General features: G+C 42.9%; 1 protein-coding gene and 1 pseudogene across 2 annotated transcripts in view; one reads left to right on the top strand and one right to left on the bottom strand.

The window, feature by feature from the left end:
• Nucleotides 1-25040, top strand: part of FOXO6 (forkhead box O6) — a 113909-nt gene that overhangs the window by 55699 nt on the left and 33170 nt on the right. The gene's annotated exons all lie outside the window — the stretch shown is intronic.
• LOC120614049 (uncharacterized) lies at nt 1942-2060 on the bottom strand (annotated as a pseudogene).

Genomic DNA, 25040 nt, shown 5'->3' on the forward strand with positions numbered 1-25040 from the left:
AAAGAAAATCCTCAGAGGCAGCCATGAGGTTTCCTGTTCTCCAATTCCTATAAAGGGGGAACTGGAATCATTTTTGTGGTGCCTAAGTAGAAACCTCTGACCTTTAGTGGAACTGCAGATTTAAACTTAGAAAGACTCAAAGCTGTCCAAAGATAAAACGGTAGTGAGTGCTCCATCAGTGAAGGTATGCACATGAAGGCTAGGCAGCCACTTGGCAAGGATGATGAGAAGGGGCTCTTGCCTTGCACAAGGGTAAACTAGATGCCCTGAAGTTCCATCCCAGCCCTGGTTCTGTGCCCTGAGGTTCTGTGTGTCCTCTTGGTGACTCCTGTCCTATAGGTGACTCCAGCTCTCCAGATAGGAGACATTGGGAGTCCTGACCTTCTGCTCTTCTCCCTTTGCATGACTTCCTCTCCAGGGTCATCTTTAAGCTGACCTTTTCTCCAAATCTCTGAGACCCTGACTCCAGGCTCATGGGAAGATGCAGGTGCAGTAAGCAGGGAAAGGGTTCAGACTTAGTCTCCATCTTATCCTGAGAGACCTGGCAGGGACTTTGGAGACTGACATACATATCTCCTGGATGGAAGGTGCTAGGTCACCAAGCCAAGAAAATTAGACTTGTGCAGCTTGAAGGATCTTTACTAAGCAGCTGATCAGTCCCAGGGTGGGCTTTGAGAGGAGTCTGGGGTCTTCTTGCCTTAAGCTGCACTTAGTAGCCATCAGGCTGTAGCTGGTGGCTGTAACCCAACCCCCACCCTGGGAACCCATCTCCACTCTGGGGAGCATGTCATCACACCTTTCTCCTCAAGCATACCATTCCCTGAGACTTCATGTTTTTGCTCGTGTTCACCCCTCCATCTGGGTATGCCTTCCACTTGCCCTCCCATGATATCTACACTTGTCCAAAACTTGCCCATTCAACATGAATGCACCATATTCAAGAAGCAGCCTCAGAACTTCTTGGGCTAGAATCAATTCTGCCCCCGTCCGTGCTCCCGCAGCCATTGCTTTTCTTCTGCTAGAGCATGTACATCTATCTTCCACCCCAACCTCTGAGGGGTGGGGTCAGGCAGAGTGGGTGTGCTGCTGGAAGGGATAGGGGTGGGAATGATCTGGAGCTGAATGGACAGGCCTAATAGCCAGGAAGGAGAACCCGCTCCTTATGGAGTAGAGTCAAGGGCATAGTTGGTAGAATGACTCTTAGAGTCAACTATGTCCTGAAGTGGAGGAGCTTATTATGTGGCCCAGAAAGTCTGGATCCTGAGATACCCCACACAAAGGAAGCAGGACTGGGATAGGACTTGGACAGGACTGGCATGGGAGCTGGTTCAGAAGTCACAGGTTTCCAGGAGCTCTGTTGGGGTTTGCAGCCATCCTTTAGGGGCCTGCATGGATGGCTGCTTTAAAGGGTCAGGGCTTAAGCAGACCCTACGGGTCATGTTCAAAAACAAGAGGATTAAGAAGTGAGGTCAAAAATCCAAAACCTAGATGGCCCAAAAGAGCCATTCGGAAGCAGTCTGGTAGGATCTGGTTCCAGGAGCTTGTCTGGACACATAAAATAGCCACAAAAGGTTGGCACTTACGACCATTATGTATTTAGGTTATCCATCTACTGTGTCTCTCCCTTATTAGGTGGGGAGTCTCTCCAGGAAAGACCGTGTTTTATACCTTTGAGTTCTCCTCTCTATGCTTTGCACAGGGCCTGGCACATGACAAATTCTCAGCAGGGTTTTGTAGTATTTAAATTCTACCTCTGGCTATGAATCCATGGTCTAGACTTGACCTTCAGGCCTTACCTGGCCTCTGAAGCCCACCTTTTCCCATAGGTTTCTTCACCTGATTTACCTGCAGTGAGTCTCCTAGTTCCCAGGATCAATCCTGGCCATCCTGAGGCTGGAAGGGTTTAGCACCTCCAACCTGTCTTTTTTTTTTTTTTTTAAATGCCTACAACACCTGGTCTTCCTAGGTGGTCTGCCATCCAAGTACTAACCAGGCCCAACCCTGCTTAGCTTCCAAAATCAGACGAGATCAGGCACATTCAGGGTGGCATGGCTGTCCAACCTGGCTTTTGGATACTTGACGCCAAGCCTCCTCACCTGCTTCTGAATTGGGATCTCCTCATTTACTACTATCCATGAGGCCAGGTCCTATCCCGGAACCCGTTTAGCACCCCGGTTCTGTTGATTGAATTTCAGTTTATTCTCTGTTTATTCATTCAACAAATATTTACTTCACATTTTCATCTATCAGTTCTCAATCTTCATCTCACCTGAGGTGTCATTACCCTTAATGTATATGATTACTTTATCCCCCTTGTGACACTTTCTTTATTCATCTTCAAGTGTACCGTACTGGCCTGGCTTTTCTCTTCCCTAATGACTCTCCTGCTCAGTCTCCATTGTTTGTTTCCCCCCATCTCCCCAACTTCTTTTTTGGGGGAGAGAGATACTAACTTACTTATTAGTCTCTTTGGTCCCCAACTTCTTAATGTTGCTCTACTCCAGTTCATCCTTATACCTGCTCTTTGCCTACTCTCACTTCTGAAGGGGTCTCCTCCAAGCTCATGGCTTTAGGTATTAGCTATCTGCTGATGACTCTCAAGTCTCAAGTGTACTTCCTCAGCCTAGACCTCTTCCCTGAACTCCAGATTTATATATTTACCTGCTTGCTCAACATTTCCACCTGAGTGTCTATTATGACTCCCAAATTTTAAACAAATTCCCAATTACCATCTCCAAACTTCTCCTGCTACAATCGACTCAAACTTGATAAATGGTAACTCCATAAATGGTAATTTCCAGTTGCTCAGACCAAACACTCTGGAGTCATCCCTCAACTCCTGCTCAAACCCAGTCTGAGCCATGCTCTTCTCTTGCCTGGATTACTGCAATGGCCTCAGACTGGTCTCCCTGTTTCTGTCTTTGCCCCCACCACCTGAGGCTCTAGTCATTTGCCTGGCTTTTACCTACCTCCTCTCCTGACATGCCGGCCATAGACAGAGGGCCTTGACCCATCAATGCCTATTTCTCTCCCCTGTGCCATCCCTAACCTCTTGTTCCCATTAGCCTGGCTCCCATTCCTACCATATTGGACTTTCAGATGGTGATGTCATCTGAGAAGCAACAGAGACAACACTTCTGTTCTTGTTTTCTCTGTCTTTTCTGTCTGTCCTCTGTCACTGTAGTCCCAACATTTTTGTGCCCACACTTATCAGTCCTGAGCAGAAATAGACCAGGCCTAAATCTAGCCTCTTGACCAATACCTTGGATCCAAGAGCCTACCAAGAGCCCAAGGGCATAGGGGTGGGGGCACTGAGAAATTGGGACATTTCTTTTGTGCTAGATCCTTCTAGTCCCCATGGCCTTTAACCTTCATAGTAATCCTGTAAGGAATGAATAATTTCTTCCTATAGGTGAGGGAGAAGAGAACTCACTTGATCACAGTTACACAGCTAGTTAGGATGTGAACCTAAGTCATCTGATCCCAGGGCTCCTGCTTCTTCTACCTCCACGATCCTTAGAGACCAAGTCACCTTCCTCCTCACCCTCCCCACCTCTCACTTCTCATTTATAGAAAAAAGCTCCGAAATCAGAGGTGGGGAGTATTTTTTGCAAGGTCACTGAGTGAGTCAGCGACTGAGCCCAGTGGAGTCCCCAGGACTCTAGGCTCTGCTGTCCCCCAGCAGACCCAGAGGCAGGAAGGAGCACATACCCCAAGGTCAGGCCCTCCTCCCCTGTGGCTCAGCTCCTGACTCCCTGAGGTCCAGAGCCCTAAATAGAACAAGCCATGCTGTCTCTCTTCTTGGGGAGGGGAAGGCAGCTGTGGCAGTTGTGGCAGGCAGAGAGAAATTTCCCCTTTCTGTAGATTGGATCAGTCACTCTCAGAATTGATGGCAACGGCTTCATCACGAAGATCTAATGCTTTAATTATGTTGTGACATGACCTGACACGGGGGTGGCATTTGATGGATTCTGTGGTGTCATCAGCATGGCCTTGACATAGGAAAGTGGCAGAAGGCAGGGGGTGGGGGAAGAGGAAGGGCTCCCAGTGGGAGATGTGTCCTCTCAGGCCTCTTCCACCTTTCCCAGCTCCTCATCTCCCGGGGCAGTTCTGCAGCAGTGGGGTCTCAGGAGAGGGGATGGAGTAGGTTCATGGGCAGGAGAGGGTTGATGTGCCCTTCTGGGATGGACTGAATTCTGGGAGGGGGCACAGGGCGAGTGTGTGTATGTGTAGGCCTATGTGAGCATGCACCTAGATATATGTCTGAGCAGATGAGAAGATTCAGATCCATATTGTAGAAGCAACAAAATTGCTGTCTGGCCTATGAAGAAGGTCTAAGAAGTGAAGGGTGGGGGTGGGGCACCATGTTGGTCTGAAGGCCCTGGAGCCATCAAGAGGCAGAAGGAGCAGATGCATTCATGCAGCCTTGGAGGGCAGAACTAGGACCAACAGAGAGAATCTCCAGGGAGGCAGGTTTAGCTTGGCAGTGCCCAGCCATGGAACGGGCAGCCCTAGGAGGCAGCGAGCAACCTGTTTGGGGCAAAGCCTGCCAGGGATGTGGACGGGATTCCTTTCCTTGGGAGATGCTTTATGACTAATGACCTCGGGCAGGATTTTACATATCTGTGGATGAGCTGGTGAGTGTGTTTATCTCCCTCTCTTTTCCTCCCCACCCAGTGGCCGGCTCAGGGTTTTAAAGCGTCCTTAGCACGGCAACAGTGAGAAGTGAGCTGCTCCCCTCAGCCCAAGCCCCTCGCCAGGATGCTGGAGTGCACAGCCCCTCCTCTGTCCCCCTCCACATTCCATTCGAGTGGCAAGCCCTCCCTCCTTAAGCTGGGCAGGCTCCAGGAAGTCCCAGTCCTGAGCCAGTTGGAGTGAGAGTGGAGGCTTAAAGGGACAGGGCCTGGGGATGCCTGTTGGCGGGGCTCCCTCTGGGTCAGTCTCTTGCAGGATCCTCATGACCACCTGTAACCAGGATTGAGCCGTTATCCCCATCTTACAGTGGAGGACAGTGAAGCACAGAGACACTAAGTCGCCTGCGAAGGCTACATGCCTAGGAAGGAGAGGATCAGATTCAATTTGCAAATGTTTGTTAAGTGACTTCTGAATGCCAGGCCCTGCAGAAGAAGCTGCAGATCCAAACTGTAATCCCTGCTCTCCAGAAGCACAGCATGTGTCCACAGCCTTCTCTCTCTCATTCGGATGTCACTGCTTTTCCCGCTGCTTCTTTCTGCCTCTGCTGGAGGCCCAGGGTCTACAGCCTAGAGACGTGTCAGGAGATGGGGTCTGGTTCTGGCTGTTTCAGTCACCAGCCTTGGTCTTTGGGAGAAATTAGAGCCTGAGAAATATGAGACTGGAGGGGCATTTCAAGTTCTATTCAATGCTATCCTCCTCGTTACAACCTCCCCACCCATCCTCATAGTGCAGAAAGAGAACTGAGGCCTAGAGAGAAGAGATGGGCCAGGGCCACCTAGCACATTAGCAAAAGAACCAGGGTTATGACCCTGGGCTCCTGACTCCTGGATCAAGTCTTGACCATGTCTGCACCCAAGGGGCAGTGCTGCTGACCATGGTCATGAAAGGCTTCCAAGAGAACCCTGAACTTCTTCCAGAAATATGAGTTAAAGAAAGGCTGGCCAGAGAGAAAATTCCCAAAGCCTGAGAGGATTCTCACTGCCTGGAGAAAGCTCTGAAAGTCCATGCCTAGCCCTCGACCCAGTCAGATGTAGCTGTATCTGGCCAGGCTGGTGTGGGCTTCTGTTCTATCTGAGCCTCCCATGAGTATAGCTCTGTGTGCCAACCTGAGTTTGTGTCTAGATGTGGCTGTGTGGTTAGTGAATATAGCTCCAGGCATAGCCATGGCCCCCAACATAGCTCTGTGCCTCATTGTAACCATATTTGCTTTGTTTGAGACTATCTTTGGGGTAGCCTTAGCCCTATGGCCTGGGGCTCTGGGTTGCTGGGTAGCAGGTGGTTCCCCATCACAAGGGGCATTGTACATGTTCCTAAACCTTCACTGCCAGCTGGTTTTTAGTGTGTGGGCAGGGTAGGCTGGGAACTGGCACCAAGATCCCCTTTGGCAGACCCAGCTACCTCTCCTTTGAGGTTCCTGGGAAGTCCCAGGGCTTCTCTCAGAGATTGTGCCTGGGGGAAGGGAAAGGATGTCATAAAAATCCTCTGTACTAAGTCTCATGGGAGAGGTCCATAGAGATATCTCTTTCAATGGCCTCATTTGGCAAACAGAGAAACTGAGGTTCAGACACGAAGTAACCTGCCCCAGATCGAATCCCAGGATTACATCTCAACCCTGAGATAAAGCTGATGATACGAAATGTGCAAACCACACTTTGGAGTTCCTAGCTCAGGCCTTAAATGCCTTTTTGACATGTGGGTATTGGCAGTACATTTGGGAGCTGCCCTGACCTGAGATTCTGGTCCTTACTCCTGATGTGTGACCTTGGGTCTTTCATGCCCTTCTCTGGGCTTCTTTTTCTCATCTGTAAACTGAGAGAACTGATGTGTTTGCTCTTCAAGCCCCTGTTTCAGCCCGGACTTTCTTGCTCCCAAAGGTAGGAGATCAGTACGATCTGGGCGTTTGTTTTTACCTGCTGGGTGATCATTCCCAGGGCTCAGTTATGGCTGGGTGCTAAGCATAGCCAGAGGGGAGAAGCAGTGAACTAGGGGTCACACAATGAACTGGCGGCAGAGCCAGGATGAGAAGGAAGCCACACCTCTTGACTCCTTTCCCGTGCCCCCTTGCCCACCCTAGCAGCTGCCCCTACCCTTTCTCTGGGCCAGTAGGTGTCAGTGCTTCAGTGAAACAGCCTTGTGGTTCTCTCTGAAGCTGTCCTGCCATTTCCTGAAGTAACATGCTTCCCATGTCCATGCCAGGCAGGTATTGTGCTGGAGATTGTCCTCTTCATTCCCTTATTTAGTATTAGTCTTTGCTCCCATTTTTTTACAAGAGGAAACTGAGGCTTGATGGGGTTAAGGGAATAATAATCATGGCTACTATTTTTGAGCCTTCTTTGGCTGAATGCAAGACTTTATGCTGGATACTCACTGAGGTGAGCAGAGGGTGACTAGTCCAGCCTCCAAAATATCCCCCCAAATAGTGCCAAGACCTGCATGGGATCTGCCAGCCTGATTTAGACAGCAATTTGCATACAATTTACCCAGAAAGCTGCACTGTGAAAAATATAATTACTTTTTTAATATTCTCGCTCTGATGTGAATGCTTACCACCCAGTAATGAATTACTTGCTTAATGAAGATAAACCTGAATTGAAGATGCACTTCAGAGAGCTGCCGGGGCAGCCGACTTGATGCCATCATTTGCAGCTGTTAATCTCTGAAATTGATGCCCTTGTTGATGGGATCATAAATCGAGGGGAAAAACCTCTGAGCTCCAGCGCCTTCAGTAACTTACTCTGTGACACTTGTCGAGTCACTTAGCCTCTCTGTGTCCTAGTTTCCTCATCTATAACAAGAGTATAGGGATAAGATAGAATCATAGAAATGTAGGCATGAGATGGATCTTTATTCAAGAATGATTGAGCATCTACAGTGTGTCAGGTGAGAACCAGAGGGAAGAAGTGATTTTTCAAAGATATGAACTGAGGGGCTTCTGAACTACAACTAGTAACCATGTCTTTGCTTCTAGATACTGCACCTGGATCACTTCTCTTAAATGGCCTCTAAGCTACCTTCCAGCTGCTAATGATGGAAGAGGGAGCCAGGCTGGAGCCAGACTCCCACAGGAAAATAACCTGTGGGCAGGTGTGGCCACTGGAAACGGCCTGCAGCCAAGACTCTTCTTGCACCCTTTCCCAGCATTTTCTCAACACAGACACCCAGGTCAGAGCTGGGGATTCCAGGGCAACACATCAACAATTTAATAAATATGTATTTACCACCTTCTATGACAAGGTGTTCTAGGCTCTAGGGACACAATTGTGAATAAGACCAACAAGGTCACTGCCCCATTGGCCTGAAATTTCAGAAACGTATGCTGACCATGTAGAAATGATAAGTGAGTAAAATAAGGATAAAGCTAATGTCAGCTAGTGATAATGTCATAACACTTTTAAATGGATGATATGATATAGAGCAATTGAGGAGATTATTTTGACCTGTTGGTCAAAAATACCTCCCTCTGAAGGTTATACCTGGGCTGAAAACCTGAATGAAATTAAGGAATCATCCCTGTAAATATTAGGAATGTGGCTCCAGGTGAAATCTGGCAGGCAGGAGCCAGATCATAAAGGGTTTTATAGGTTATGGAAGTGACTTTGGATTTGATTCTTAATGCAAGGGGAAGCCATTGGGGGTTTTTATAAGGGGAGTGGTATAATTTATTGACATTTAAAAAGATTATTCTATAAGAAAAAATGGAAAATCTGGATAGCTCTATATCTATTAAAGAAATTGAATTTATAATGTAAAAATTTCCCACCCAGATGGCTTCACTGGTAAATTCTATCAAATATTTAAGGAATAAATAATACCAGTCTTACACAAACATTTTCAGAAAATAGACTATTCCAAAAAGTCGTGGCTTAAGACAATAATTTATTATTATTATATCTCATGATTCTAGGTTTAGGATTTTAGACAGGCCACACTGGGGATGGCTTATTTATGCTCCACAATGTCTGGAGCCCCAGCTGGGGTGACTCAAATGTCTGGGGGCTGTAACAATTGGAAGCTGGCTGGGCATCTTTCTTTCCCTCTCCACATGGCCTCTTGGCTCACAGCATGGTGGCCTCAGGGTAGTTGGATTTCCTACATGGCTTCTCAGGCTGTAAGTGTGAGCATTCCGAGAGGCCTGGGAAGAAGCTGCAATGCGTCTTATAATCTAGCTTTGGAAAGGCATGTCTATTGGTCAAGCAAGTCATTAAGACAGCCCAGATTCAAAGAGAAGAAAATTAGACTCTACCTCTCAGTGGGAAAGTAGCAAAGAATTTGCAGCAATCTTTAATCTAACACACCTCTGATGCCAAAACCTGACAAAGACATTTATAAGAGAAGAAAATTATAGTTCAATATCACTCATAAACAAAGATGCAAAAAACCTTTAACAAGATATCAAATCGAGTTTAGTAATATATAAAAAAGAGAATACATTATTACTAACTGGAGTTTATTCTAGGGATGCAAAGTTTAATGTTTTAAAGGACAATTTAATTCATCACATCAACAGAATAAAGGAGAAAAACTATAAGATTATCTCAATAGATGCAGAAAAGAGCACTTGCCAAAATTCAACCCATTCATGATTGGAAAACAAAAAACAAAACCCCCTCAGGAAATTAGAAATAGAAGAGAATTTTCTCAGCCTGATAATAGACATCTATGAAAAAACTACAGTTTATACCATACTTTATAGTGGAAAAAAAAAATGAATGCTTTTTAGGAACAAGGCAAAAATGCGTGCTCTCATCACTTCTATTCAATATTGTACTGGAAATTCTAGCCAGTGCAACAAGACAAGAAAAGGATATAAAAGGCACAAGGACTGAAAAAGAAAAAGTAAAACTGCTTTTATATGTAGATTCTAAGGGATCCTCAAAAGTAATAAGATCAGAGTAGCAGCCAAGAGAATTTCACATATTTCAGGATACAAAGTCCATATACAAAAATTAATTGTATTTCTGTATATTATCTGTAATCATTTAGGAAAGAGAAATTTTAAAAGCTTATTTATAAATTTATCGCAAAAAAAGCATAAAATACTTAGAAATAGATTTAGAAAAAGATGTGCAAGACCTCTATATTGAACACTATAAACCAGTGTTGAAATAAAGACCTAAATAAATGGTCTGATATACTATATTCATGGATTGGAAAACTGAATATTGTTAAGATATCTGTTATGCCTAAATTGATACATATGTTCAAAGCAATCTCAGTCAAAATCCCAGCAAATTTTTTGTGTATCTGTGTGATAAGCTCATTCTAAAATTTATAAGAACATGCAAAGGAATTAGAATAGCCAAGATAATTTTGAAAAAGAACCAAGTTAAAGGACTCACCTTAGCTGATCTAAAGACATACTTTAAAATTAATCTTTTAAAGGAGTAAAAGTAGGTGCAGAGAGAGACCAATTAGGATATAGTTGGCGTGAACCAGATGAAAGATGATGAGAACTCAGACTCCAGTGACAACAATAAAGATGGAGAGAAATGAAGGGTTTGGGCTGTATTTTGGAGATAAAAGCAGTGAGAGTTGCTGGGTGAGTATAGGTGAGGGATAAGAGAAAGAGAAGAATCATGTGATTTTGGCTTGAGCAACTGGGTAATAATGTTATGATTTACCGAAATGGGAAAATTCTTGAAGAAATGGATTAGGACAAGAAGAATCAAGTCTCTGTTTTATATGTATTAAGTCTGAGAGACTCATAAGGCCTATATGTGGGGGAGGAGTCAAGTTGGCTGTTGAATATATAGGTTTGGAGTTCTAGGGAGCAATCAGGACTGGAAATTAAATGTTGGAGTCAGTGTATGGATGATGTATAAAGCTATGGGACTGGGTGAGATCACCTGGTGAGGGAGCACAGATAGAATACAGAAGGTCAAGAGTTGTTCCCTGGAATACTCCCACTTTTAGAAGGAAGAAAAGCAATAAGGTCTAACACAAGGGCCTGGAAAGAAAGGCGAGAGGACAATCAGGTGAATGAGGTACAGAGAAGGTCATGAGGATCAGGGAGGGGAGACTGAGGGACATGGGAGGGGAGTAACTCACAGGCCCAGTGTCTTCCATGTACCGGGCACTGTTGTAGGAGCTTATGTACAGTCCATCAGCTGCATGAAGTGACTTGTCCCAGTCATATAACTGGCAAGTGGAGAGCCTGGATTTGCAGCCAGACCTGTCTTTGCGGTTCCTTCCACCACTCCATGCTGTTAACTTCTGTCAGTGGCTCCAGCGAGGGGTATAGGATTGGGGGAAGACAGTAAACAGTTTCTCATCTGTAAAATGTTCACCCTTCAGGGTTATGAGGATAAAATGAGATAATCCATGTTAAGCACCTGGTAATGCTTAGCTGAGTAGGCCCTCAATAAACAGTGCCTATTGTGGCTTATATGTACGGAGCACAACAGAGTCTAATGGGAATTGAGTAGGTAAGGGTTTGAAGAGTGGGGCAGGCTTCCTGGAGGAGTACAGTGTGATCCGAGGACTCGGAAATTCCAAATGAAGTTTCTGGTGGCTCATGGGCAAAATGAGAAAAAGAAGGACAATGCAATGGGTTTTATGTAAAACTAAATGTGTTCAATGTAAAGGATTACCCTTTATCCTGAGATTATGTCCTTCCTACTTTGTTGGTATTAAAGCATTCTTTTTATGAAATGATGGTAGATAGAGGATGGTAGTTATATTTTAAATATCCATACTAACAATGAAAACTAGGCAACCTTCTATCATTCCCCAAACTTTCTTTTGAAGTTTTTAACTGGTCCATGAAATTAAAAAATATGAGACTCATGGACAGCTAGTGTAGTGAGGACTTTCTAGGCAAAGGGAACTGCATATGCGAAGACAATCGTGCAGGGGGAAAGCACAGTATGTTCTGGAACTGCAACTAAGTAGCAAGAGTAGCAGAAGCAGATGAGGCGTGGGTGTCTGAACAAGGAGCCAGGAGGCCAAGTCCCAGGGTGAGAGTGGTCACCCTGCTGAAATCCCTACCCCCAGCCTTCTAGGGGCACAAAGTGATAGGGGAACTCCCTCTGTCCTGTGACTGCTCCCCAGGGCATTTCATGACCGTGCTATGTGTGTGTATGTATGTGTGTGTCCCTGAGATCACATGTGTCCATGTGCCTGTACATTTGCATCCTATATAGTACGTGCCTGTTTCTGGGTCATTGGTGGAGGCAGAGGCCAGGGAGGGGGTGGGGATATTTCTGCTGGCTGTGTTGGGCTTTGGCAGGGCAGGGGGCGGTGTTCAGTGTTCCTTGGGTGCTCTGTGAGCTGCTGTTGCACTGCTGTGTGAGAGTGTATTGTGTGTATGCGAGCTAGGTGAGAGGTATCTATTCTGTGTGTGCGTGTGCATGTCCTTGGGTTACGTCTGTTGAGCCTGGATTAAATCTCTGTGCTGTGTGTTTGTATATCTGTGTAGGGAGTCCACGTTGAGTGTGTGTTGATGGTACTGAGCATGTGTTAGAGCCCAGAGCTCAGCCTTTCACCTCTCTCATCTTCTGATGCCCAACTCACAATTCCTGTTTATTTTCATATGTGGTCTGTCTGTCCTAGCCCTATCTATCTATGCCCAAAGATCACAGTTCTTGCACATGACACTTGGGGCGGAGATGGGGGGAGGGCAAAGTCTTTGATCCTCTTCCCTTTCATCTTCCTAGGTCCTTATCAGCCGTGAGGTCTTTGGGCTCATAGTCTTGGTTCTGACCTGAGGTAGGAGAGGCCTTGTGGGTCAGGGACAGCCCTTCCAAGCCCCTGCTCTCAGCTTGATTTGGTGCTGTAGAGGCTCAGTATGCCTCTAGGCAACCTCCTCCCCACCTCAGCATCTCTTTTAGAGGTTGATCTGTCTCCGGACTTCTCAGCTTCCCTATGAACAGACTGAGGCGAGCCTGGCCCACACCCCTCACAGCTCAACTCCTCTCCCACCCCTCCTGCCAGCCTCAGGTCCCCTCCTCCAAGCTTCTCCAGATTCCAACCTCTGTGATAGGGCTGGATCATGGGGAACAAGCTCCTTACTGCCCAGCCTTTACCATTAGGCCTCTTGTCCCCTGCCCAGGAGCCTGCCAGAGAGAGTTCAGTGCAGAAAAAAATGGGGTAGGTTGGGAGGGTGTGTATGGGTGTGATGAGGGTGCCCCTGTGAGCGTGTGTGTGTGTGACTTGGAGGATGAGATGCATCTCTATGAGCAAATGGTATGCCAGTGTCAGAGAGCCTTAAAGTGCTGATGTAAGAGGTGTGTGCAAGACAGACTGTGTGACAGTGTGTGAGGGTGGGGGAGGCCGTGACTACAAGTTAACATTTATCAAGCGCTCACTGTTAGCTAGGGAAGAGGCTAAGTGCTTTACTCCAATCATCTCATTTAATAAGTGGGAGCGGGGAGGGTGAGAGAGATGGGGTGGAGAAGTACGCATGGTCAGGAGGCTGCTGCCTGGAAGCCCCTGGCAGAGTATTCCCTCACCCCCACCAGAACAGTGCTACCTGCTGGCGGGTCTGAACCAGGCTTTGGGTTGGGGAGCAACCTCTTAGCCCCTCATCATATGGGGACTGGCAGGAGGAGGGAGCAGGCTATTCCCCAGGTTCCTGGGCACCTATCTGCCCTGCCCTCAACACTCTCCTCAGTGGGCTGTTTCCCTCCTTAGGCCAAAGTCAGTCTGATTTTTTTTCTCTTCTCCTGGTTGTGCTTAGTATAGGGCCCACGCTCAGTAGGTGTTTAATCAGGCCCTATTCCAGTCCCTATTCCTTAGGAAAGGGTGAGGCAGACAGTTGGAGATGTCTATTGGATCAGTTCGGTCCTTAACTCTGAAAATCTCACAGGGAGGAAATGAGACCTCTCCGCAGGTCAGAATCCAGGGTCTCAAATGAAAAAAGCAATGGCTGAAGGGCTAACTGGGTCACCAGACTTGACGGAGTGGGGCTCCTGTGCTCCATCCAAGATCTCAGAGACCCGCCTCTGACACCCATTGCTTTACCTCACTCCAATTGTTGCTAGTTTTAGGTAAGTGAAGGTACTTAGAAATGAGGACTAGGGTCTCTTCTCATTCAGATGACCACATTGCAGGGCTTCATGGCAAGGATGCCATGGATTTCTAGAGGAAGAATGACAAGGAAGAAAGGGAGAAAGGGAGGGAGGGACACCACGGACATGAATGGAGCCCTTCCTGTTCCCTGCAGCAACTACCCCATGGGGGCAGAACAGTTACTCAGAGACTCAACAGTAGTCCCCCCTTACCCACAGTTTTTCTTTCCCTGGTTTCAGTTACCTGCGGTCGACAACTGTCCAAAAATATTAAATGAAAAATTCCAGAAATAATACGTAAGTTTTAAATTATGCACTGTTCTGAGAAGCATGGTGAAATCTTGTGTTGTCCCACTCTGTCCCACCAAGGACACGAATCATCCCTTTCTCCAACATATCCACGCTGTATATACTACCCACCATTAGTCACTTAGTAGCCTTCTCAGTTATCAGATCGACTGTCGAGGTATCACAGTGCTTGTTTTACTTAATAATTGCCCCAGAGTGAAAGAATAGTGATGCTGATGATTCAGATATGCCACAGAGAAGCCGTAAAGTGTTTTCTTTATGTGAAAAGTTGAGTACCATCCAATAAGATATTTTGAGAGAGACCACATTTACATAATGTTTATTGTAAGATATTGTTATAATTGTTCTATTTTATTGTTAGTTATTGTTGTTAATCTTTCACTGTGCCTAATTTATAAGTTAAACTGTATCATAGGTATGTATAGGAAGAAACATAGCATATACAGGGTTTGGTACTATCCACGGTTTCAGGCATCCACTAGGATTCTTGAATTGAATTAGGGCCCACCCTAACAGCCTCATTTAACTTAATCACTTCTTTAAAGGCCCAATCACCTAATGCAGACACATTCTGAGGAACTGGGGTTTAGGATTTCAAACACAAACTTGTAGGGGGACACAATTCAGCTAATAATGCTACCTTCCTTCTCTGCATCTTTGATGATGTTGCCTTTCTCTCTGCCTGGAACACTGTCCACATTCTCTCTTCCCTTGTCTTGAAGACCTCTTACTCATCATCTAGAACAGCCAGAACATTACTGACTCCAAGAACCCTTCGTGGCTAGACCATTGCCTCCACTGGGCTCCCACAGCATATTGTGCCCACCTATCTCATGGCATACATCACACACTAAGATTGTCTTTTTATGTACCTGTCTCTTTTGCTGGGGTAGATGCCTGTTTTGATTTCTACAGCGTCCTTTGCCCCTCTCTGATAATAGCATCTTCCCTACCTTACTTTGAAGAAATGACACTCCCACTGCACCTCCACTCCTGTGGTTCTGATAGGGCATCAAATTATAGTTCCTGCATGTGGCTCAAGCAGAGCCAATCAGAGCCCTTCCTTGAGATTTTTTATCTATGAATGCTGGGTGAGAAAATGCTTCTCTTTCCTCTGGGATTCAGATTTTTCTAAGCCTGGAACTGTGCTTGGCCATGCCCCACTCTCCTCCTACTATGAAGGACATCCACTTGCAGGGCACAGAATGAATCCTATACTCAGAGGAAACATCTACTAAGGGCTAGATACTTTGCTGAAATTTTAAACTTTTTGTATTTCAGTTATTTGTGTTTCAGATAAATAAAATATTTAAATGGTTCAAAAATCAAAATTATATATAAAACTATAAATATGAAGGCTCAGTTTTATTTCTGTTCCTGTCAACTCCATTACCCACTTCCTACCACATGGGTAATCACTTTTTAAAACTTTTTTGTGGATCCTTTCTATGGTTCTTTATGACAACATAAGCAAATTGTGTATGTGTGTGTGTGTGTGTGTGTGTGTGTGTGTGTAATTTCTTATTTCTCTCTCTTAAAAAGTGAAGAAATATATATTTATATATCTTGGGGTCTTTCTATGAAGTACTCTGTGATCTTTCTCTTTCTTTCTTTACAGCTGCATAATATTTCATTGTGTGGATGAACTACAGTTTCTAATGATGAACACCAGTGTTATTTCCAACCTGTTACAACAAACGGGCTTTGTGTGCATCATTCCAAATGCATATAAGAGTATCTGTAGGTTTAATAATAAAATAACCTATTTTTAAAAAATGGGCCAAATATTTGAATAGATACTTCTCTAAAGAAGATATACATATGGTTCACAAGCACATGAAAAGGTGTTTACCATCATTAGCCATAGGGAGATGCAAATGAAAACCACAATAAGATACCACTTCACATCCACTAGGATGGCTATAATAAAAAAGACAGACAATAACAAGTGTTAATGTTTTAGTCTGCTCAAGCTACCTTAACAAAATACCATGGACTGGTTGGTTTAAGCAACGAAATTTATTTTTCACAGTTCTGGTGTTGGTCAATTTGATTTCTAGTGAGACCTTTCTTCCTGGTGTTTAGATGGCTACTATTTTGCTGTGTGCTCATATGGCTTCTTCTTTGTGCAGTGCACAGGGAGAGAGGGCTCTAGTATCTCTTCTTTTTATAAGGGCACTAGTCCTATCAGATGAGGGCCCCACACTTATGACATCATTTACCTCCTCACAGATCTCCAAATACAGTCACATTGAGGGTTAAGGTTTCAACATATAAATTTGGGGAGGGGGGACCAAACATTCAGTCCATAACAGTTGGTGAGAAGGTGGAGAAATTGGAACTCTCAAACATTGCTGGTGGGAATGTACGATGGTGCAGCCACTTTGGAAAACAATTTGAAAGTTCTTTCAAATGCTAAACTTGTGCACGTAGGTTCATAGCAACATTAATTGTAATAACCAAAGAATAGAAACAGTACAAATGTCCATCATCTGATGAATGGATAAACAAGTGGTATATCCATACAATGAAATATAATTCAGCAATAAAAAGCAATGAAGTACTAATAATACATGCTACAACACGGATAAACCTTGAAAGTATTGTGCTAAGTGAAAGAAGCCAGTCACAGAGGATCACATTTTGTATGATTTTATTTATATGAAATGTTCAATAGGCAAGTCTATATATAGAAAAATTAGATTAGTGTTTATCTACGGCTGAGGGAATTGGTAGGAAATGGGAGTGACTGCTAATAGTATGGAGTTCCTTTTAGAGGAGATGAAAATTTTTAAAAATAGATTGTAGTAATGGTTGCATAAAGTGTGAATAAACTAAAAGTGTTTGAATTTTATACTTTAAGTGGGCATATTGTATGGTATGAGAATTATATCTCAAACTTCCTGTTAAGGAAAAAAATAGAGTTCCAGTTCTGGGACTGGTGGGTAAAAGGGTGTATGCACTTAAAATTTTGATAAGTGTTGACAAATTTGGCTCTGTGGGGTTATTTATTACATTTTCCACTCTCACTAGCTATATATGAAAGTGCAAGGCAGATATTATTATCCTCATTTTATACATGAGAAAACTGAGGCACAATCTAAGATCACATAGTTAATAATACCCAAGCCGTAACAGAAATCAGGACTGTCAGGCTCCAAAGCTTATGCTCTGCTGCATTGTATTCATTTGGTATTTTTCCAACAGTCGTTTGATAAAAACAAACAAACAACAACAACAACAAAACATAATGGCTTTTGATTACATTTATTTTCTCTATTAACTTTCTGTTTTCTATTTCATTGATTTCTGCTCTGATCTTTGGTATTTCTTTTCTGCTGATTTAGGATTAATTTACATGTCTTAAAGAAGTGATGACATTGATTTGAGACCTTATTATTTTCTAATATAGGTGTCTAGTCTTATAATTTTTTTCCAAAATATTTTTTAGTGTCAATACACAAATGCCGATATATGGTATTTTCACTTTCATTCAGTTTAAAATACTTTCTAGTGTCCCTTCTGATTTCTTTGACTCATGGGTTATTTAGAAGTACCTTATTGTGTTTCCAAATATTTAAGGGGATTTTCCAGATATCTTTTGGTTATTGATTTCTAGTTTAATTCCATTGTGGTCAGATGACATATTTTGACTAATTTTAAATATATTGAAAATTTTTATGGTCAGAATATAGTCTATCTTAGTAAATTTTTAATGTGCTTTTTAAGAATGTGTACCCCACTGTTGTTGGGTGAAGTGTTTTATAAATGTCAATTAGGTCAAGTTGGTTGATCATGTTGTTTAAGTATACTATATCTTTGCTGATTTTCTGCCTGCTCGTTCTATCAATTATTGAGAAACATATACTGAAACATCTTTGGCCACAATTGTGGATTTTCTCATTTATCTTTGCAATTCCATCAATTTTTGATAGAATTTAAATTTATGTTTAAATATATTTACAGTGTTTCTTGCAAGCAATACAAGGTTGGATCTTGCTTTGAATAAATAATCTGACAATCTTGGCCTTTTAATTGTTTTTTAAACCATTTACATTTAATGTGAATATTGATATGATTGGGTTTAAATCTACCTTCTTGCTATTTGTTTTCTACTTCTTACATGTGTTCTTTAGCCCCCTTTTCCTCTTTTTTTCCTCTTTTTTGAATAGGATATTTTTATGATTTCACTTTAATCTCCTTTATTGGCTATAATTTTTCTTTTAGCGGTTACTTTTGGGTTTATAATAACCATGTTTAACTTATCCCAGTCTACCTTCAAGTAATATCATACCACTTTATGTACAAAATAAGAACCTTACAACGGTACACTTCCATTTCTCTCCTCCCAACCTTTATGCCATTTTTTTTCCCCCAACCCTTAGACTTTATTCAGCTTTCACCCATTGTTCTACTTGCCCTCTGTAGTAAGAATTTTTCAGGTCATTTGACACTTCATTAGATTCAGGTTATCTATTGGTGGCAGGAATACCCAATAAGTAACACTGTGTTCTTCTCATTGATCCTATCAGGTGGCAGGTGATTGTGACTTGTTTCCATATTGGTGATGTTAACGTCAATCACCAAGCCTTGGACATATCTTCCAAGTTTCTCTATTGTAAAATTACTATTTTCCCCTTTGTAATTAATAATTAACCTGTGAGGAGCTATGTGAATATTCCATTCTTTGTAGTACATTGATGGCTCTTGCCTGAATCAAATTGCTAAAATGATTGCCAGAAAGTGATTTTTAAACTCTATCGTTCCTTCTGCATTTATTAGTTAACATTTTACTGTAAGGGTCTTTCCTTCCTTATTTATTTACTTCTGTCAATATGGATCCGTGGATTCTGATTTTATTCAATAGGTTATAATCCATTACTATCTTTACTTATTTTGATGCTCAAATTGTCCTAGATTTGGCCAGTGGAAGCTCCTTCAAGCTGGCTTCTGTGCCTGTCATTCTCTGAGCACATTCTTACTTCTGTCACAAGATGGTCCTGGCTTACTCTCCCAGCCCTAGCCCTGGACTTAGCCATTTTGCTAAGGAACGCTGGTTCTTTTTAGTGGGGAGCGATATTAGAACCCCAAATCTGGGAGCTAAGTGTGCTCATTGCCACTGCGGTGTCATTGCTAATGTCATTTCAGTGGACATATTGGGAGAAATAGCCATTTCACATCATTCTTGCCTGTCACCATTTTATATTTGTAGCTCCTTTCTTTCACCATGAGATCCCTGGCTCCCCCAAAATCAATATATTTACTACTTTGCTCAATACACATAAACTTGTTTCAGAATTACCACACTCACACCACTATTAACAATAAATCTACTAACCTAAGTACGTCAAATTTAAGCTTTTTTTTTGCAGTTCTTTTGGTTCTTTTATCTTCAGACTGAAGAGAGTGCCAGTACTGTAGTCAAAAGTTACTTGGATTCTTTCATTTCCATTTTTCTTTATATACTATTGTTACCCATTCGGTATACAGTCATGTTCATTTATTTCTGTTTGTTTCCAACTTTGAAGTTTGGAAAATTCTTGCATGTTTAACTTTTGGCATTTTAGTGTCTTGGTGAGGACCTCTCTGGGTTTATCTTACTTGGAACTCTGTGCACGGGACCTGATGTCTGTTTCCTTCACTGAATTGGGGTTTTTGTTTTTTTGTTTTTTGTTTTTGTTTTTTTTTGGTCCCTTTCTCTCTTTTCCTTCTAGGACCTTTATAATATTTGTTTTTGGGGTTTTTTTTTGGTCCCTTTCTCTCTTTTTCTTCTAGGACCTTTATAATTTGAATGTTGGTACACCGATGTTGTCTGAGAGGTCTCTTAAACTACCCTCATTTAAAAAAATTTTTTTTTTCTTTTTGCTGTTCCAATTGGATGTTTTCTACTACTTTTTCTTCCAAATTGCTTATCCGGTTCTCTGCTTCATCTAATCTGCTGTTGATTCCATCTACTGTATTCTTCATTTTAGTTATTGTAGCCTTCTTTTTCTGACTGTTTCTTTTTTTTATGTTTCTTAACTCTTTGTTGAAGTTCTCAGAACTCATCTTCGCTTATCCTGAGTTCATTGAGCATCCTTATAACCAGTGTTTTGAACTTTTTATCTGATAGATTGCTCGTCTCTGGTTCTTTTTCTAGAGTTTCGTCCTGGTCTTTTGTTTGGAACATATTTCTATGTCTCCTCATTTTGTCTGTCTCTCTGTGTTTGTTTATGTGAATTAGGCAAAACAGCAACCTCTCCTGTTCTTGAAGGAGTGACCTTGTGTAGGAGTTACCCCTTTGTAGACTGTGAATTCTGGGTGTCTTTGGCAGGCCAATTGGACCTGGAGTGTATGTGGGCTGCAGGGAGTACTGCAGAGCAAGCCTCACTGGGACCTGGAGCTGTAGCTGGAATGGGCATGGGCCAAGGGAAAGCCCCAGGAACAAACTTGACTGGGACTGCCTTGGTAGGACAGTTGGAGCTGGAGTGAGCTCAGGCCTCGGTAGTCCCAAGGGCAAGCCACACCAGGACCTGGAGCTGAATCTAGAGAAGATGCCAATGGTAAGGATTCCCAGAGGTAAGCCACTGAGGCTGTAGCTGAAGCGGGTGTGGTCTATGGGAAGTCCCCTGGACAAGTCACATCTGGGCAGGAGCTGTAGCTAGAGCCACTGTGAGCTAAGGGGCATTCTGGGGGCAAGTCATGCAGCTGAAAACTGGAGCTGAAGTAGGCCACAGGGAGACTTGGAGATAAGCCCCACCACCCTGGAGCTATAGATAGAGCAGGAAAGGGCCTCAGAGAGTCCTGGGGACAAGCAGTAGAGCTACTGTGGGCCTGGGTCCTGGAGTGAACTAGGATGGCTGTGGCCTGCAGCTAGAGTTCCTGGATTAAGCTCCTGCCCTGTGATCAAAGGGAAGGGAGAAAGGCCACAAATGGTGCTCTCCAATGCCTCCGACACCACCGTGGAGAGAGTTCTCACAGCTCTCCTCCCACTTAACAGATGCTCTAGGGTTAGTAAATGGATTTCCTCTCTGCATAGCCTAGGTCTTCTTTAAACCACTATTTTTTCACTGTGCCTCAGGGTGGGTGCGTCTGCGTGAGCTCCTCCAGGATCCCTCCCAACTGCAGGGCAGTGTGCTGTAATGGGGTGCCTGTGGTGCAAGATCTCCAATTCTCCTACCCATTTCTGTGTGGTCTCTCTCTTGTTTGTTGTGCAGAAACTGTTCAGAGAGCTCTCAGTTCTTCAGAAGGTATTGCTCTGTCTGTAGATATAAATTTGATGTGTCCCTAGGACGTGAGTTTAGGGTCTTCCTATGCCGCCATCTTGGACTGCCTTTATGCTATTGTTGTCACAATTTTACTTTTATATATATTATAAAGTCAGAATACTTGTTATTATTTTTTTTGCTATAACCTATAAATTGTCCTTTAAGAATATTTTTTAAATAAGGAAAAAAGTATTTCATCTTTTCCCACATAGTTACCATTTCCAGAAGTCCTCATTCTTTTGTGTAGATCCAGATTTCCATCTGGTATCATTTTCCCTTCTGCCTCAAGGTCTTCCTATAACATTTCTTGTAGTGTAGGTCTGCTAGTGATTCATTATTTCTGCTTTTATTTTTATTTTTAAAAATGTCTTTATTTCACCTTTGTTTTGAAATATATTTTGACTGGTAATAGAATTCTAGGTTGATGGTTTTGTTTTATTTTTACATTCAGCACTTTAAAGATGTTGTACCACTGTCTTCTGACTTAAATTGTTTCCAGTGAGAAGTCTGCTGTCATTCTTATCTTTATTCCTTTTTATGTGATATGTTTTTTTTTAATGGCTGCTTTTCATATTTTCTCTTTATCACTGGTTTTAAACAACGTTATTATTATAAAGCTGTAATATTAAACTTGCCTTGGTGAAGTTTTATTCATATTTATTATGCTTAATGTTTATTGAGATTTTTGAATTAATGGTTTATAGTTTTTATCAAAGTTGGAAATGTTTTGACTATTACTTCTTCAACATTTTTCTGCTCCCCTACTCCTTTGGGGAGTCCAGTCACACATATATTAGGCCTCTTGGAGTTGTGCCATAGCTCATTGATGATCTGTCTATTAAAAATATTTTTCTCTATATATTTCCTTTTGGATAATTTCAATTGCTATGTGCTCAAATTTATGAATCCTTTCTTCTATATAATTAAATCTATTAATCCAATCCAGTGTGTTTTTTCATATCAGACATTGTATTTTTTCATGTTCTAGAAGTTTGATCACTTTTGACAATAACTTCTTGAGTATATGAAAGTAGTTATATTGTTATACTGTTTTAATGTCCTTATATACTAATTCTACCTTCTGGGTTATTTTGGGGTCTGTTTTTATTGATTAACTTTTTTCCTCATTATGGGTTGTATTTTCCAGCTTTTTTTTTTTTACATGCGTAGTAGTTTTTGGTTGGGTGCCAGACATTGTGAATTTTACCTTGTTGTATGGTTGCCATTTTAATATTCTTAAAATATTCTTAAGCTTTATTTTAGAAAGCTGTCACGTTGCTTGAAAATAGTTTAATTCTGTTGGGATTTGCTTTTCAACTTTATTAGATAGGGCCATTACCTCCACCCCCAACCCCCTACCAAAGCAATACCCTTCTAAGGAATCAACTTGATGCCCTGTGATTAATGAGGGTTTTCACTCTGGCTGGTAGGGATACGAACCATTCCAGGTCTTGTGTGTATTTTGGAAGTTGTTTCCTCTGCTCCATTGGGATAGTCTTTCCTCAAACTTGTGTAGTTTCCTCACAAACAAGTGCTGCTCAATATTCAGCTGACGGTTTGAGGAGGAACGCTCAGCAGATCTTTGAAGTTCTCTTTCTGCAAAGCTCTCTTCTCTGAAATTCCTTTCCTGTGAACTTTAGTTGCTTTGGCCTCCCCAGACTCCCTGCTCTGTCTCCTTAACATAGGGAGACAGCTGGGACCCTGTTCCCTGTGCTGTAGCCTGTAAACTCTCTCCAGGCAGAAGCTGGCAATTGTAGGGCTTACCTCATTAGTTTCTCATCTCTCAGGGATTGCTATTTTGTGTTGCGTGATGTTCAATGTTTGAAAACTGTTGTTTCATATATTTTATCTAGGTTTTCAGTTGCTCAAGACAGAGGGTAAATCCACTCCCTGTTATCTCATCTTCCCAGAAGCCCTGTAACTACATTTTCTTATTTAATTAGCACTATAATCTTTATATTAAGTAATGATCACCCCCATTTTACAGATGAGGAAAAATGAGGCTCAGAGAATGAGATGTAGTATAGTAGAGTCAAGAGGCAGAATAATGTAACAGATAAAAATATGGATGGTCTAACCAAATATTTATTAGTTGTATGACCTTGGACAGATTATTTAACCTCTCTGGGCCTCAGTTTCCTCATCTGTAAAAATGGAATGATAAAAATAAAAACTACCTTACAGGATTGTTATGAGAATTAAATGAGTTAAAATGTAACTGACATATAGTTACTATATAAGTATTAGCTATTATTATCAGGGTAGAATAGTTGAAAAATCTAGAGCTGAATGGCAAGCAAATGTATTTTGAATTCCAACTTCATCACTAACTTTATACTGTGGAAACTGTGCCATGTATATCAATCAGAGTCCAATTAAAGAAGCAGAACCACTAGAAGATTCTAACCATAACATGCAGGAAGGAGAATTCTGGGAAATGCAATTGAGCTGAGCTGAGCTGACACATTGCAAGCTACTACACCATGCTATTCAACTACTCTGAGAATGTAATTCCTCATCTGTTAGATGGGATAATAATACCCCTCACTGCATAAAATTACATAATGTACATGAAGCACTTGTCTGGCACAGGATAGAGTTCAAGAAATGGTTCTTACCATAGCTTCCAGGGATCACACAGCTAATAACTGCCAGAAACATGATCTGCCCCCAAAGCCTGTTGCTCTTCCCAATTCACCATGCTGCCTCCCTGAGTTGGTCCTGGGAGTGTAGATATGAGTAAGACATTCCCCGCCCACAGGATCCTATAGTTCAGCAGCGGGGTAAGCCGGGGGCACAAAAAAATATAATATAGGACAGGAAAAGGAAAACAGTCACTATTATTGGGAGCATTCTATGAGACTGGCTTTGAGTTGTATTCCTTCCATGGGAAGGGATTCATGGTTTATTGCATACCTACTGTGTGCCAGGCATGCAGTAGGCAGTTTATGTGATAATCACATTGAATCATCACAATTGATAAATGAGCTAGATCTTATTATTATCAGGTAAAGGAACTGAGACCCAGGGAGATTGTCACTTGCCTTAGGTCATAGAATGACCAAATGACAGAGCCCCTAAGTCCCAGGAAATGGCTAAAATGGCAGTGGAAGTTGCAACTTGGGGTCTGTCCTTGGGTCATTCAGGGACTCCCCTGAGCTCAGAAGCCAGGGCTGGCTCTGGAGCCCTCCTTCCAGGCCTGCCTCTGTGCCTGTGTCTGCTTGTGGGCGGTGGGCACGTTGGTGGCTGCAGTGCCGGTGTTTGTGGCAGCAGCGGGCGGCAGCAGGGAGACAGTCACACCTCGCTGTTTTGTAAACTGTTTCTCACAGCTTGTTTGTTCCGGGTTAGGGCTGGAGCGGCACCGTATGGAAGTGTGACTCATTGTTTAATGTGGCAGCTCATTAGCAGAGCTTGTTGCTGCCTCTGATTTCTCTGCTCTCGCTAATTGGAGAGCCCAGTGGGGCCCTGGCTTCCCGTGAAGAACAACCCAGTCCCTCAGGGCTCCAGCTGGCCCTTGCCCCTCTAGCTCCCTGAGGAAGACTGCCCCACGCTAGTGGGCACTGGTATCAGCCAAACCAGGTTCAAGTCCTACATCTTCCTGGCTGGGTAACCTTGGACAAGTTGCCTTGTCTAGTCCTCTTCTCTTAGCCTCGGTTTTCCTACTCACCTAATAAGGAAAATGGAAGCCACCTCATCAGGGTTGGGTGAGAAGATTAATGATAATATGTGTAAAGTTCCCTGGCACATAGTAGATGCTCAATACAGTAGTTCCTTCTTACCT

The sequence above is a fragment of the Pteropus medius genome, unplaced genomic scaffold, assembly GCF_902729225.1.
Source record: "Pteropus medius unplaced genomic scaffold, Ma_sr-lr_union100, whole genome shotgun sequence".
Classification (NCBI taxonomy): Eukaryota; Metazoa; Chordata; class Mammalia; order Chiroptera; family Pteropodidae; genus Pteropus; species Pteropus medius.